Genomic DNA, 17311 nt, shown 5'->3' on the forward strand with positions numbered 1-17311 from the left:
TATATCTGTATCAGAAGGAATTGCTTTGCCAGAATATAGTTAAGTAGTGGAGGTATACCTCAACAAGTAGTAGAAGTTAGTTTGGTTTCTCCTCAAGAGCAGGTATGAGGAAGGCAGTCTTTCCCTAAGGACCTTATCTGAGTGTGCGATCAAAGTGGAAAAGGAAATTTATATGTGCTTTGTAGATTTTGAGAAGGCATTTGATAAAATCCAATACAACAAGATGATTCAATATTCTTGAAGAATATTGACTTTCAAGATACACAATTAATAAAAAGCCTATGCTGGAGACAGAAAGCAGCAATGTCAATGAACTATGCACTATCAAAGCAAAGCAGCATTGAGAAAGAATGCAACCTTCGTGTACACCTATCTCCGCACTTATTTAACATATGTAGATGTTATAATGAGGAAAAGTTTAGAAGACACCCAACCAGGACATACAGGCCAATGACATATACATCAATAACATAAGATACATCAGTGACCTAGTTTGCATTGCTTAGACCAGTGATACTCAGACTGAGGCTCAGGAGCCGCAAGTAGCTCTTTAATGTGTCTACTGCAGATCTTTGCAGCACATATTAAACCACTGTGTGTTTTAATTATTAACCAACCTAAGAGTGCAGCGGGTCTCCGTGCACTGCCTGTGCCCGCAAGCACTGCACCCAGAGCTGTGAGGACAGTGCTGGGCAGGGGGAGCAGTGCATGGAGCCACCTCCCCCCGGCCAGGGGTGCGCACAGATGTACCAGCAGCAGCTGACTGCTTCCGGGAGTAGCATGGGGCCACGGCAGGCAGGCAGCCTGCCTGAGCGCCCCGCTGCACCGCAGGACTTTTAGAGGTCTGGACTCAGAGATCGCAAGGGGGAAAAGGAGGCCGGACAGAAAGTTGTCATGGCGGACTGGACAGAAATGTTAGATGGGTCGGATCCGGCCCACGGGCCATATTTTGCCCACCCCGATATATATAGAGAGAGTAAATGAAACAATAAATTCATACTGCTGTGGTTCATTGGGTAATTTTTATCGCAAATTTGGCTCCTGAACCAATGAGATCTGAATAGCACTGGCTGAATCTAAGGAAGAACTTCAGAACATGCTTATTGCTGCAAACAATGTAAGCAAGAAATATAGAATGAGGATCGACATTAGGAAGACAGAAAGTATGATAACAAACAAACACAGAGACCAGAGGCGCCAATTTTCTAATTTCCCCAAAATTAAGGGGTGCTCAACCCCTGCTCCGCCCCAGGCCCCGACCCCACTCAACTCCTTTCCCCAAGACCCCACCCTGCCCCACCTCTTTCCACCTCCAGTCCACCCCGCCCCTTCCCACCCCACCTTTGTCCGCCTCTTCCTGCTCCTTCTCCTCCCTTTTCCCCCCCCAGCATCTCCAGCCCACCACTGAACAGCTGATCCTCAGCAGACAGGAGGCACTGGGGGGGAAGGGGTAGGAGCTGATCGGTAGGGCTGTCAGTAGGTGCTGAGCACCCACTATTTTTTTTCTGTGGGCATTCCAGCCCCAAAGCATCCAGGGAGTTGTCACCTATGACAGAAATGCACAATACAGGCAACACCTATTACTTGATGGTTGAGATGTGAAATAAGTGTAGGGAGTCTAACAACACTAAATGGAAGCTGTGATGAAGAAATCAAAAGAAGGATACAGTTTGCAAAAGTATTCAACGACTTCCGTGTTATCAAAAATTAAAACTCCATATGTCCTCACTAAATTGCTATGGTGTTATCTACAGTCAATTCTCCTGTATGGAGACATGTAAGAAGGACACTGAGAGAAGACTCAAAGCATCCAAGCTTTGGTGTTATAGATGAAAGTTACAAATTATCTGGAAAACTATGAATGAAGCAGTGATGAGAAGGATGAGTTTTAAAAGAGCTCAATTACCTAAGACCCTAGGTCAGGAGTTCTCAAACTTCAGTGCACTGCGATCCGCTACTGACAACAAAAATTACTACATGATCCCAGGAGGGGGGACCAAAGCCTGAGCCCTGCCGCCCCGGGCAGGGCTTTGGGGGGAGGGGGGCAAAGCTCAAGGATTTCAGCCCCAGGCAGGGGACCTGTAATCTGAGTCCCGCTACCCAGGGCTGAAACTGAGTTCTGAGCCCCACCACCCAAGGAAGTGGGGCTTTGGCCCTGCCCCCAGCAAGTCTAATGCCAGCCCTAGCAACCCCATTAAAATGGGGTCACGACCCACTTTGGGGTCTGACCCACAGTTTGAGAACTGCTGCCCTAGGTAAAAGAATAATCTCTTTTTGTGGACACAAAAAGCTCACCGATCACGGAGCAACTCACCTCCAGCACTCACATCAGAAAAGAGTGCAGGCAAACTAGGAAGAGGAAGAAAAGAGAGCCAGTTATACCAGAAATATCTTCAGATGAACTGGTATCCAAAGGAAAGTATCCTCTCAGGAATAAACATATTCATAATATTTTCTAATAAACTGGGAGTCTAAATCCTGCCACTGCTACCAAGTTGTGTGCCCTTGGGCAAGTCACCTAACCCCTCTCCCTCATTTTCCCCATCTGTAAAAATGGAATCATACATACTCACTTTCCAGAGGTATCAGGAGGATTAGTAGATGTAAAACACTTTGAACACAAATAGTGCTACACAATTGCCAAGTATTATTATCAGTAATGTGCAGAGGCTTTGATTTATAAATCATTTTCCTAAAGGAGCAGCAATCACAGCAGTAACCTTTCTGTGCCTCTGCAAAGTGGAGATAATAGCGTTTCCCCACCTCACAAGAGTACTGAAGTAAATTCATTAACAGGGCAGGCAGATACAACAGCGAGTGGGGTCAGGTAGCTGTTAGAGAGGTGGGGGACCAGAAGTAGTTTACTGTACCCCCTCCTCCAGCCAAGCAACAGTTGCACGCTACTCTCCAAACAGCGTTACACCTTAACCACCTTATCGAAGCAGCCTCAGCCTCAGCCTCCCTGGAGGGTGAAGCCGCTGGGATTGGGAGGGAAAAGCAGCACCCGGGTCGGTTGGGAGCGTTTGAAAAGCAAGCAGTAAAAAATCGGGAGCCCAACAAACAAATCCCCACCCCCCTGCAAAGCCCAGCTTGTAACGGAACCACTCCCCCCCCGCCACACACACACACACACACACACACACCACAGCGCTCGGGGTGTCTAACTTCTGCACGCGACCCCCCTCCCCCGATTCCCCTCAGGTCTCTCCCCTCCCCCACTTTACTCCTTCCACCCCCCCCCGTCTTGAGTAGGGTCCCGCGCACACAGTCGGTTTGGTCGGGCAGGCGCGGGGGGGGGGGGGGAGCACGGCTCCCAAACCCACTCACCTCCCTTCCCCCAGGACTCCAGCGCCTCACCGAGTCACCAGCTCGCCACCGGTCACCGGGGCGACGGGCGCCTCTCTCCACCACCCAGCACCTCGGCCACTGGCTGCAGGGAGCTGTCAGTCACTCACCCGGCAGGAGTGGCGGTCGGGTTCCCGACCGGAGAGAAGAGACAATACAAAGAACCGGGAACTACAGCTCCCAGCATGCACCGCTGCCAGTCCGCCGCCGCCTACCGCCTTGGGCCGCTGCGCGTTGCATGCCGGAAGCTGTAGTTTTCTTCTTGCTTCAACGCCTGACAAGGGCGCGGTGGGCAGCGCACAAGTCTTTAGCGTGGGACGGGAGCGTGCCCATCCTCCACCGGCGGAGTTATAATACGCATGCGCAGACTTTTACGGGCCCCACCCCCGAGGGGTGCGAGGTTGGGAGCTGGGGCAGTCGTTGGGGCTCGAGGTGCGAGGCCGGGGGGGGGAAGAGAGCGGGCGCTCTCAGGAGCGTGGGGTGTGTACGAGGTAGGTAGGGCTAGGCGGACAATTTTTCGCTTTAAAAGCAGATTTTATTTAAACCAAATACATTTACTTTTAAAAATAAACCCTATTTAAAATTAAATGTGAATTTATGACCATCTGAGTTCAGGGCTCAGTTTCCTGTAATCCATGAAAATCCTTAACAATATATACAAAAAATATTAAGCCATACATTGGAGCTTCACGTTTGAGTTTTAAAGAAAGTGGAAATACTCAACTCCTGGAAGCCCCTGAAGCCAGTCTGTTGAAGTGCTTAGCTGGCTTTTAAAAGCAAGAGCCTCTTCTAGTGGTGCTGAGAGACTATTTTCTTCATTTTTTTCCCAACTACCTCAGTTCAATGAGTAGCTCATTGGAAGTTAAGAAACCAATTAGGAGTTGAAAAAGCAGGAAAGCTTGTTTTCCTCTTTCAATCTATGAATAAAAACATAGGTGTGAGAGGGTGAGATTTACTAGTTCTAAAGTCAGTTCAATTCACTAACATAATACTTCCATTGTTTAATACATCTATTACTTATAAATGCAAAAGAAGTTTTGATATTTTTCTTATGTATTCAGCACAATTTAATTTAGTTTTAAGTAATAAAGAAATTGTAAAATAGTTTTTATGAATTTTAATTGAATTCCTATTGCCATCCAAATGCAACTTGACCAAAAATTAATCATCTCATAAATAAGAGATGTCATTCACCATTTTCTAACAAAAAATGTAAAAATTAAGAACCAGGCTACATGTATGGTAAGCTATATAATTGTTTAAATAAATAGGTATAAATATAATGTATCCTTATAGTTGGAAAAACAAGTACCAAATTATACCAACCAAGGAGAACTAACCTCACTTTAGGAAAATAACAAATATATTAGTGCAAAGCAAGATTAAAATTGATTTTAATCAAGGTGTCCTACTTGCTGATTGAAATCATGATAAAAATTAGTGATTTAAATCAGTCTATCCTGAGACAGGGATTTGACATGTCATTTGGAATGTGAGACAGGAACCTGGAGGGCTTGGAAGGAGCACAAGGCAGGGGGAGCAGGAAAGTGTTATACTTGGACGGTAGTGCCAAGTGAAGGGGGCAGGAGGCAGGGAGCACCAGCAGACTCAGATGGGCAAATCAGATGGGATATAAGGCAGATGCCATTGGGGAAGTGAAAATAGGGAGTGGAGGAGGTAGTGTGAGGCTTGAGCAGGCAGAGGGTAGTTCAGTGGAAGAGGAGACAATTTTTGTGAAAATTAGGACCCGTGCCCATCGGGGCAGAGCCAGCGTAGCAGGAACTAAGACCCAAATGGTTAGGCAATATTGCCAGCTTCTACAATTTTATCACAAGGTGCAATATATTTGAGGTTTTCTTACAGCCAGATTACTGAAATCAGGACAGCATGAGAACCTCATCTGCTTTCATTTAAAAAAAAAAAAAAAAAAAAAAATAAACTTCTAGACCTCCTGGTTGCAGAGAAAAGCTTGTAAATGAGCTTGCAGTGAGAGCACCTTAAATGCTCAGAAACCAAATAGCAAATAAAAAGAACCCAAACTTATTTTTTTTAAATATCATGCTTTTTGAATTGTTGAGTTGGCAATACAGATTATGGGGCCTCAAGGAGCAGTTAGTATGCAAGGAGATCAAGAAACAGGTGGGCTGTACCACTGTTTCTCAACCAAGGGTATGTGTACCTCTAGGGGGTAAACCAACACATCTAGATATTTGCCTAGTTTTACAACAGACTACACTAGGAAAGTCAGTACAAACTAAAATATATAGACAATGACTTGTCTATATTGCTTTTTACACTGAAATGTAAGTATAATATTTATATTCCAATTGATTTATTTTATAATTATATGTAAAAATGAGAAAATAAGCAATTTTTCAGTAACTGTGCTGTGACACTTTTTTGTATTTTTATGTCTGATTTTGTAAGCAAATAGTTTTTAAGTGAGGTGAAACTTGGGGTATACAAGACAAATCAGACTCTTGAAAGAGATACTGTAGTCTGGAAAGGTTGAGAGCCACTGGGCTATATTATGCAGGTCATTGTCATAGGAGTGCAAGATGGGCAGTAGTTTGTCTGCTGTTGCCTCAACAAAGTGCAACCTAACCATAGCTTTTAATAGAGAGATTGATAACGTCTATTCCGATGAAGGGAATTATGAAAAGGATTGTGTTGGAAGAAAAGAATAGTTAACGTAAACATGAAGAAGTAAAAACAACGGAGTCCTTGTGGCACCTTAGAGACTAACAACTTTATTTGGACATAAGCTTTCGTGGGCTAGAACCCACTTAATCAGATGCATGGAGTGGAAAATATAGGAGCAGATATAAATACACAGCAAATGAAAAGATGGGAGTTGCCTTACCACGTGGGAGGTCAGTCTAATGAGATAATTCAATTAACAGTAGGATACCAAGGGAGGAAAAAGCACTTTTGTAGTGGTAATGAGAGTGACCCATTTCAAACAGTTGACAAGAAGGTGTGAGTAGGGGGAAATTAGGTTTTGTAATGACCCAACCACTCCCAGTCTTTATTCAGGTCTAATTTGATGGTGTCCAGTTTACAAATTAATTTCAGTTCTGCAGTTTCACCTTGGAGTCTGTTTTTGAAGTTTTTTTGTTGAAGAATTGCCAGTTTTAGGTCTGTTATTGAGTGACCAGGGAGATTGAAGTGTTCTCCTAATGGTTTTTGAATGTTATAATGCGTGATGTCAGATTTGTGTCCATTTATTCTTTTGCGTAGAGACTGTCCCATTTGGCCAATGTACATGGCAGAGGGGCATTGCGGGCACATGATGGCATATATCACGTTGGTAGATGTGCAGGTGAATGAGCCCCTGATGGTGTGGCTGATGTGGTTAGGTCTTATAATGGTGTCCCTTGAATAGATACGTGGACAGAGTTGGTACCGGGGTTTGTTGCAGGGTTTGATTCCTGGGTTGGTGTGTTTGTTGTGTAGTGTGTAGTTGCTGGTGAGTATTTGCTTCAGGTTGGGGGTCTGCCTGTAAGCAAGGACTGGCCTGTCTCCCAAGGTCTGTGAGAGTGAGGGACTGTGCTTCAAGATGGGTTATAGATCCTTGATGATGCGCTGGAAGAGGTTTTAGTTGGGGGCTGTAGGTGACAGCTAGTGGCATTCTGTTTCTTTCTTTGTTGGGCCTGTCTTGTAGTGAAGTGAAGAAACAGATTGACAGAGCCAAAAAGGTACCCAGAAGTCATCTACTACAAGACAAGCCGAACAAAGAAAGTAACAGAACAGGAGCTTCATGGAGGATTCCTGCTCCATCCCCAGACACGTTAACAGGCTGTACTGGCTGCGAATGCATCCCAATTCTTCAGGGCAAATCAAACATTAAACACAATTGCTTTTAACCCTGTAGTGTAGTTACAAATGTGCACTCACCAGTGGTGCCTTCTCCGCCTTCAGGTTCCGGGAACTCGCCTTGGGAGGCTATTGGCTCCAGGATGATGAAAACTTCTTGGCTGCTGGGGAGAACGGATTCTCCACTCGCCTGCTGTGCATTTTCCTCCTCTTCCTCATCCACAAAATCCTCCTCCATCTTGCATGAGACTCCCCCCTTGCAGGTGTCCACGGACAGTGGTGGAGTAGTGGTAGGGTCCCCCCCGCAGAATGGCATGCAACTGATGGTAGAAGCAGCATGTATGGGGCTCTGACCCGGAGCAACCATTTGCCTCCTTTGTCTTTTGGTAGGCTTGCCTGAGCTCCTTAACTTTCACACGGCACTGATGTGTGTCCCTGGTGTAGTCTCTCCCCACCATACCCTGTGCGATTTTGGCATATATAATATATATATTAGCATTTCTTCTTTTTGATCGGAGTTTTGCCTGCCCAGATTCTTCTCCCCAAACAGCAATCGGATCCAGTGCCTCCCGTTGGGTCCATGCTGGAGCTCGTTTGCAATTCTGGGACTGCATGGTCACCTATGCTGTTGAACTTGCCATGCTGACCAAACAGGAAATAAAATTCAAAAGTTCCCAGGGCTTTTCTTGGGTACCTGGCTATTGCATCAGAGTTGAAAGTGCTGTTCAGAGGGGTCACATTGGAGTACTCTGGCATAGCTCCCAGAGGCCAATACCGTTGAATTGCACAACGCTGTGTCTGCACAACCCAGAAAGGTTGATTTTAGTGCTACTTCCCTCTCCGGGGAGGAGTACAGCAGTCGATTTTAAGAGCCCTTTAGGTCGATGGAATGGAATTGGTTGTGTAGCCGCATTGCTTATAAAATCAACCTATCGCGGCTAAATTCGACCTGTAGTGTAGACCAGGGCCAAGAAGTAGTCATTTAACACATCAACAACTTGCTTCTCTACATTTTGTCCTTTGTAATATTTAACCAAATTTATAAGCAGCTAGTTGAAGTCCCCCGTTATTATATTGTTTGACTTTGCTTCCTTTTTGATTTCACTCAGCATTGTGCACGCAATATCCTTTTCTTGATCAGGAGATTAGTAGTGCCTTAGTAGCATATTTGTGTTCTTTCCGTTCGGGCCTTCTATCCATACAGAGTCAACTGTCAACCACTTAGAATTTTTAATCTTGCTAAATGCTATGGTGTCTTTTATATAGATCAGTACTCCCTCACCTCTTTGGCCTAATCTGCTTTTGTAGTGTTTCAGGAATTACAATACCCATTAGTTAACATTCCACCATGTTTCAGCAGTAATTATAATAAGATCCTCTTCCATTACCAGGCATTCTAGTTCACATATTTTTGCTTTTAAACTTCTTGCATTTATATAGAGGCATTCATAAACAAACACACACACACACACGAAAGAGAGAGAAATTTATTATTAGACTTGCAACAAGAGTTCCACCAAACATAGGAGGACAGCCTTCCCCACCACCACCCAAAACCTGCTTAGCGCCAGAGAGGAGAGTGAGAGGCTGGGAATGGAGTGCAGGTGAATTGGGTGAGTCTATTTACATTGTTTAGTAATCAACACAATGGATATCCATATATATAAAAATAGTTTTTGGATTGCCATTTTCAAATGAATGAGTGCTTTGTTATTAATGTAAGTTGAAATGAATTGTGTTATAACCCTTCTGCCAGGTGGAGCCAGCAGCAACAAGGGCTGGGTTCAGTAACTAGGGGCTCCTTTTCAATAATAAAACACAAAACCGGCTTGAGCCCCCACCCAGTGACCTGGGATAATTAGACACCACCCCCTGGGCACCTTTAAGAGGCAATACTTAGACTCTGTGCTTGCGAGAGGAGTAGTGTAGCAAAAACTTTTAATTCCCTCCTTTTATTAAGTCAGCATTTATTTGGGAAAACACCGCAACTAGGGTTCATAAACACAAACCATGAGCAAAAGACCCACCGCCAAGTAAGTTGGGCAATGTCCTTTTCCCCCCTCAGGGTCTTAAGTCCAGCAACCCAAAAGTCCCTTTAACATGCCTGTCCCTTCTCTATACCCCACTCACAGTTGCTGTCCTTGGCCAGTGCAGCCCCAGAGTTCAGGGGTTCATCTGCAGAGTTCACCTCCCACCCTGTGTTGAAGGCAGGGAGGGAGGTAAGGAGGCACCTTGCATGCTGCATTGCTCAGGCACTCGCTCGTCGCCCTAACGGCCGATTGCCACGCCTCTGTAGGGCTCTGCTCTGGCTCTCTCCAGCAGCTTCTCTGCTCTGCTGGCCGCTTGTGAGTGAAGAATGTATGGTAGAACTGAGAAAGGACAACAGGGCCGAATGGTCAAGAAGGGAGCGGAGGAGTCAAGAGGCACCAACTTTATCATCAATCACCTGGATGGCAGATTAATGACCCTAAAACAAAGGCATACACCCCAAGGATGAGATAAGGAGTTGAGCCAAAGGGACAGATGATAAACAGTTGCCGATCCTCCCAATACCAACTCAAAATAATGCTAATTAAGAGCAACCTTGAATACCTTGTGATTGACAGCTCCAGTGTGACACAGCAAGGTCCATAGACTTGTATGGGAACTTATCACTATAAAAAAAGGGTTTATTGCCATGGGACTTTGGGTTAGTTCTGCATCAACATTGGCGCTTCGAATGTGTTCGACAGAGGCCCAGCTCCCCCTCCCTCATGCACAGTGCAGTTTCACCTGGCCACTGAAACTGACTGCACAACACTAAGGACTAGTAACTAAGATCCAGCTGCAGAACCGTTTGGGATAGGTGTGTGTGGAAGCATATGCTGCTTTCAATGTTGAAATTGTACTCTCAATAAATATGGCGTTTATATAAATATAATAAAGGGGATAACCCTTTACAAGATTCGATGTGCTTGTTAGAAGCATAACAATATCACCTCTGCAGCATGTATCAAGACTCTCAATTGCATCTAAATTCGCTCTTTTATTATACCATGGAGAGAGGAAGGGTCAAATGGTCTCTAGGACCCTTAAACAGGGCCCACACCTACAAGTGCCTCTCTCAACTCATTGGGCTTTGGAACCCATGTCCCCTGCTTAGTGAGTGCCGTTCAGTTGAGTCCCTCCAGGGGGGTAGGCCAGATACTGTTCTGCTGCCGTTGGTTCACACAACAAGGATAACCACCCTTTATTACTCCTGCCCCAATAACAAGGAGACTGGGGATCCAACACCAGCCACAAGTGATCATCATGCTAAGCATCCATGCAAACAAGATCAGCTTCTGAAGTCTTTTTCCAGAGCTCACCCCTAGATGTCAGGGGAGAGCGCATACAGACTCTGCTTATAGTTTACATGCTATGTCAGGGTCATGTTCTAAAACTTGTATAAGCTTTATTAAAAAGCAATTGATTAGTTACTACTTGACTTTATACATTTGATGTACTGTAGGCATGGTAAATTCACATCTTGAAGTAGGTCTTTTTATAAAAGTCTCATACTTTTGTATTAAAGGAAATATAAAAAGGATTATTTTTCAAAAAAAAAAAAAAACAACCTGAACACAGCTCTTTTGTAAAAGACATCACCGTAAGACAACAATATTCCAAATAGTATAGTAAGATGTTAAGTTTTCTATTATACATATAGTTAGCTTGTCCTTAGAGGTTTCAAATTTACAGTCAAGTCTCAAAAAAGGTACCTGATACTTACTAGCCTGAGGATTGATCTAGTAGAGTGTAAAAAAACAAAACAAAAAAAAACCCTGAACAAAATTTTAAACAATCTGTTTTCCTAGTCTAGATGTAGCCTATAGTTTGCATTCCTAAGACAATCTTCAAGTTGATTGTTTAGATGTAGCTGTTATAGGGCAGCCCCACTTGGAGTGCCCTTCTGGGGCAAGTTGCAGCATGACAGGCATGCCTGCCTCAGTTTCTCCTCAGATGACCTAATAACTTCATTTCAAGATTTCTTGTCTCAATCTTACTCATCCTTGGGGCTGGTTTCTTACAACAGTATGGTCCAAATAATCTATAACAAAAGTTGCAAAGACGTCATCCATTTCTCATGTCAGCGCAAGCAGTTAAAAGTCAAGACATCTCATCCCTCAGTGTCCCATATACCGCACACTGGTATCTTTGCCCACATCTGGGCAGTCTGTCAGTCCTCTTCTGTCCTTCTACCAGGACAGCTGCTCCAGCCCTTCCAACTGGAGTGCAACCCCTGTCTTCCCAGTAGGACCCTCGATAGCCTCTATGCTGGAAGCAGCCTTGCTGGGGGAGTATCTCTCGTTCTTTTGGGACCTCTGACCATTTCCAGCCCTGGAGATGTCAGCTTCTCCCGTTTTCAGCCCTTAACGTCAGCTCTGCAGATGACAGCCAGCAGGCAACTCCCTTAGCTGCTTCTCCTCCTGCCTTTAGCCCTCTCTAGTCCTTTGGGCCTGACTTAGGGACACCAGACAGCAAACCCATCTTGCTGATCTCCTGCCTTTTGCCAGCAACCACCTTCTGCTTCCTTCCAGGACTCCAGTCGCTGGGGCTGGCCTGTGGCAGCTCTCACCTGCCCTTCCTGACTGAAGGAATCTACTCTGACTCGCTGGGTTTCTTGCTGATCCTTTTTTAGTGTCCAGGAGCTGCCTCACCCACTTAATTGGCCAAATGGGAGCAACTGTTCTGGCACAGGAGCCCTGGACCTCCTTCATGTATTGAGGCCAACCACCCTCTGATAGTGGTATTTTAAGGATGCTAATTAACCTCTTTTTAAAGGGGTAACTTCCTGGTCATGCAAAGCAGACCCTGGCCTACCAGATGACATCCATTCTATATCTTTCTTCATGCATTTAAAAATTGAGCTTGTAGATGTTGATAACTTAATTCTGTTCCATTTTGAATATCACCTGTTAACAAATACCAAAATACCTTCTCACACAGGAGTCTTATTATCTATTTAAAAATTTTGCAGCACAGAGTGATTGATTTAGAGAAATGGATTTAGAATTCCAACCACATTCTCCATTAAAACAACAATTTTAAGATTAGGCCAGATTTTGAATCAAACAAGTTAAGAATCTGTCTTTAGAAATTAGCCATCTGTAGCTAATTTGGATACTTTTTCACTTTTGTTAATGAACACACTTAAAATTACTCATTCTCATTATGAATGTTTGTTCTGATAAAGCACTTGGTCTGACTTCTGTAGAAAGAAATCTGTGGGAAAATGGAAGTGTGTTAACCTGAAAATTATGAATAAAATCAAATTGAAAAAAAAAAGGGGGGGGGCAAAACATGTTTGAAATTTTGTCAAAACATTATAAAAAAAAGAACACTAATTTAAAGATGTATCCTCAGACATACACACACAGGAAGTATGCTACCCATAAAACTTGGGGAAAATTACTAAATCAATTTAGAGGACAGATGGTTTGTGTTTGTAGTTACAGAGAAAGGAGGGAGCAGAGGGCTTGGAAGAGAAGATAAGGCTTCCATTTTCCCATATTTAGATTAATTTGACTGGGAGACACTACAAGGATATCCCCCCCCCCCATTTTTTTTAAAGTCCTAGGCTCTGTGTACATGAGCAAAAACAAGAGATGAAGAGTTCTGTATATGCTCTAAAGCTTGACACTAATCTCATCAACATAAATTGGTACAATAAAAGATATTACCTCACCTACCTTGTCTCTAATTGCTATTATCAACATAGGAAAATCTTTTCTACTTACAATGGAATCCTGTTATAAGTGGGGCTTGGGAAAAAATTACTTAACATCTTTCTGGGGTAAAAAAAATACTTGTGCTGCTATGCTCAGAGTCTTCTAGAATAAAAATAGTAATACCACTTTGTGTACACCATTAATTATTTGACTAACATTTCAGAACAGGGCTGCATAAAATAGATGTTAACATACTGAATTTGTCTTGCATTTGTTCTTTTATTCCTTGTTGTTTATATTTTCTCCCCTTCAACATTGTATCTGGGCGTCTCTCCATTTTGTTGTTTAAGTCTAATTTTCTCTCCCACCCTTTCTCTCTTTACTAGTTTGTTTGCTCCCTCCTTCTGCTATGTTCTCTTTCAGTCTCTCCTTCCTTCACTTTTCCTTTCTCCTCAATTGCTTACTTGTTTCCAAATTTCTCACTTTCTTTAACTTCTCTTCCACCCCCATGCACACAGTTTTCTTCCCCTAAATCACATATGTGCACAGAAGCAATATCTCAATCTTGCAAAGACTACCAGACATTTTAATGTTAGAACAAGGTGTTCAAGTTATAATTGGGGCTAACTGAATATCTCAAAAGCTTAACAATCTTTACCTGCAGCCAACTCACATAAAGGGTGTAAAATTTGTTCTTACATTTGAAAACAAAATTGGAGAAATTACAACAAGGCTGTGGATTATCCCTATGCGCATATACCCAAGACTAGAATTTATCACCATCCCACTGTGCTTTCTGTTTACTTAGGGAATGTCTACATTTGCAGTCATAGAATGTGATAGCAGCTCATGCGGACATATCCAAGCCAGGATGGCCCTAGACTAGCTGCCAGAAACTGGTGCCCTAGACGAACCGTGCAATCACCACCCGCAACCCCAAGGGCAATTCCCAAGGGCTGATGTTTTTGGTAAACTAGGAAACATTTTGCCCCTTCTTTTCCCCTTTTAAAACATTAACATTAAAACAGAGGCTTAATTATTCGATTTGTCCGTCAGTCCAATGTTTCTGAGATCAGATAAAATAGGGGCACGAAGTTTTCAGAATACATTTGTACACGAGAGATATTTCAGTCCAATTTCAAATAAAATGCATTAAAAATGTTAAATATTTATTACTAATCTAAAATCATCCATTACGCTATCCTGCTTTAACTGCCATTACCACCACATCCAATATAGAAAGAAATAAGAAAAAACTCTTCAATGAATCTTAACCTGTATTTACAAAACACCCCGAATTTAAAAAAAAAAAAAAACCCACACACACCACATTCTGTGGTCTTAAAACATGACTTTTCTTGCTTTAAGTTTTGAAAATTCAGTCACTGGTTCTTTTAGATCCATGTTTCCAGCTATTTTATGCTCTGTTGGCATTGTGGCAAGTCCAACAAGGTCTCTTTTGCACTATTGTTGAACGCAGATACAATTTTGAGAAAAACGTAACATTGAGAAGCTACTACCTTCCCCACTAGCTACAGACACTGGCAAAGTTAAAAGAATACATAGAGCTATAAAAATTTTTTGGAAAACAATTTTCACAAAGAAACTGCAATACTTCTTCAGGAGTGGAATGTTTAAGCTCAATACACAAATCTGTAGCATCAATGTCTTTTGAATTTTCGTGAGTCAATGCCAACTCCAGTTTTATACAAAATTCTCTTATCTGTTTTGCTTGATCACACAAATTTTCTTCATCAATAGAAAAAAGGAAAAAACTATTGTAATTCAAGTTCTGTCCAATTTTGAAAATATTCCAAATGTTCTATACTTCTTTCATGTGAAGAGAGAATTGAAGATGTGTTTTTCCAGTCCTTCGAACCATTTTCAGGTTTCAGAGTAGCAGCCGTGTTAGTCTGTATTCACATCCGATGAAGTGAGCTGTAGCTCACGAAAGCTTATGCTCAGATAAATGTTAGTCTCTAAGGTGCCACAAGTACTCCTTTTCTTTTTGTGAACCATTTTCAGTAATGATGTACCAATTACATGATTTCTAAACAACCTGCAGCAAAAGCAAAACACAGAGTCCTTCAACACTGAATATTATAACCAGTTTCGATGAATTTCTTCCGCATTATTGAGTTTCCTCTTGTAATGCTAAGCAGAGAATTTTCTTTTTTCTCCATCCTTAGGGAATGGAAATTCATGAACTTGTTTGGGTTCATGTTCCATGAATATTTGCTGCACACTGTCATCACATCTGGGCCATGAAGCTGGGTCCCCATACTATAACTTGTTTGTAACTTCCTCATCCTTTCTTCCTTCTACTTCATTTACTTCAATTTCTGCACGCGTCTCTGAAGGTGAATAAATTTTCTCCAGCTCCGTATCAGTCTAATGCTGTGAGCTGCCTTCATCTAGAAATAAGTTTCCATCATCTTGAGTTTCCAAACTGTTTTGTTTTTTTTGGATGTGGGTTAACCTCCTCTCCAAATAAAATTCGTTTATCTGGATGCTGTGAACTACTTCCATCTTTATTTGGATTAAAGAGAAGATATTTCAGGAAGGATCCCTGTTGTTTCCCTTGGTCCTTTTCCTTCTCAGCCTTTCGTTTATGATACTCAGCTTCTGAGGGTTTTCTTTTTCCTCTTTCTGCCATGGGGCATTTGAATATTGTTATGTACTGTGCTCCTAACTGCAAGCATTATAGCGTTAAGGATGGCTGACACACCCACCACATGGTTGGCGATTTAAACCACATTGTAGCCATCCCAACACATCTTTTCACTGCTTAAAAGGTTCAATGATTAGTAACATACATTCACTTACCTATTAAAACAGTTAGTTACAGCGTTTACACAAACAAAAAAATTTTCAACATTATAACCTGACACTGGTTGTTTAATAGACACTTTTTTAGTCTATTAAGCATTAACACTGTTACTTTTCTTTTATGGAGCTTATTTATTACATGTGAACCAGTTATAACAAAAAAGTTAATAATTATACAGCCCGATAATAATGCTAAGGTTTAATAACGCCTAAAGATACTCACATTTTGGATTTATAATGCTGAAAGATGTTATTCTTTGGCGCCAAGAAACAATTTTCCACTCTACTCACTTGATTTTTAACCATCTACCTGCGACCAGGGCCAGATTAACCTTTTTTGGACCTGGCATCAGACGTATTTGTGGGCCCCCATGGGGGCAATGGAGCATGGTGTGGGGGGTCAGTCCCCAGAGTGAGGGGCTGGCCAGGGACATCGTATGGCGGAGCGGCCCTGCTCCACCCAGCCCAGTGCAAGAGCACTAGTTACAAATCAGCAGTTGCCAAACGCACAGTGGCCTGCCTGGCCCTGTGCTGCGGCGTGCCCTTTCCACTCAGGGGCAGGCTATGCCATGCCACACCCCCCCACACCAATTCCCTAAGACCAGAGCACCCCCCCCCCCGGATCCACTATGCCCATCATCCCCCAGATCTTGCCACAAATGCACAGTGCCCTGGCCAACAGCACCTCTGCCCAGTGTCCCCCTGCCCACATCCCCACCACAACTGCCCATAATCCCACACAGAACCCCCACTCCCTAATGCCCCAACACACACAGATCTTCCCCACCTCCCGACCCTCCAGAGACCCCCTCACTGCCGCACTTACCGGCCCTCTGGGAGGCGACTGTGTCTGCTGGGCTGAGCTACCAGCTGCAGCCAGGGCTGGTCCCGGAGTGTGGAATTGCTCCAGCCCCTCAGGAGTGGTGTGATCAGCCAGGTCAGGGCCTGTCCCAGATGGGCTCCCTCAGGACCCACTTACCTGGAGGGACCCAGCCAAGCCTCCCACACTGTCCCTCCCCCACAACTGGCCAGGACTGGCCAGGTTTCTGCACCAGTCCCTGGTGGCTCAGCTCCAGGAGACAGGTGGGCCCCTAGATGATGGGAAGCAGAGAATGTCCAGAGCTGGAGGTGTACTGGGGTCTGCCCAGGGGACAGAGAGGAGCCGGCGGGTGTGGCCAGGGGCCCTTGGCTGGCCGGCAGACAGGCCGAGAGGAGCAAAGGGTTGTGGGGGGAGGAGGGGGGGGGAAGGCCTACAGGCTGATGGGACCTCAGGGCACAGTGCAAGTAGAGCAGACCGGGGCCCCTTCTGAGCATGGGCCCGGTTCCATGGTGCCACTGGCGCCATTGTGAACCCGGCATTGCTTGTGACATGTTAAAATGACCGTTTGACATGCAACAACTCACAATATCTCCACTCTACATAAATTTCTGGCTATGTGACCTTGATGTATATTTGAGTTAGGTGTCACTAGCATTGCAGCTCTTGCCGCTGGTAGATGCGTTTAATTGTGGTTGACTTATTGCTTATCAAAATTGCAGAGTGGGTCATCTTGACGCTACGTCACAAATTGAAAAAAAAAATTGCTAAAATATTTATTTTTACAGTAAATAAAAGATTGACAAATTCTCAG

General features: G+C 43.7%; 1 protein-coding gene across 9 annotated transcripts in view; it reads right to left on the minus strand.

Annotated features, from left to right (window-relative positions):
* Window positions 1-3514, minus strand: part of RGS12 (regulator of G protein signaling 12) — a 173554-nt gene extending 170040 nt beyond the window's left edge. For 6 of the 9 annotated variants that reach the window (XM_043512523.1, XM_038400158.2, XM_043512525.1 and 3 more), the window contains exon 1: window positions 3328-3513. The gene's annotated coding sequence lies outside the window, so the exon portion shown is untranslated. Of the gene's footprint in view, window positions 1-2314; window positions 2350-3327 lie in introns of all 9 variants that reach the window. The other 3 variants (XM_043512522.1, XM_038400163.2, XM_038400161.2) reach the window with 3 other exon arrangements.
* Window positions 3515-17311: the final 13797 nt, after the last annotated feature.

The sequence above is a fragment of the Dermochelys coriacea genome, chromosome 4 (genome assembly GCF_009764565.3).
Source record: "Dermochelys coriacea isolate rDerCor1 chromosome 4, rDerCor1.pri.v4, whole genome shotgun sequence".
Taxonomy (NCBI): domain Eukaryota; kingdom Metazoa; phylum Chordata; order Testudines; family Dermochelyidae; genus Dermochelys; species Dermochelys coriacea.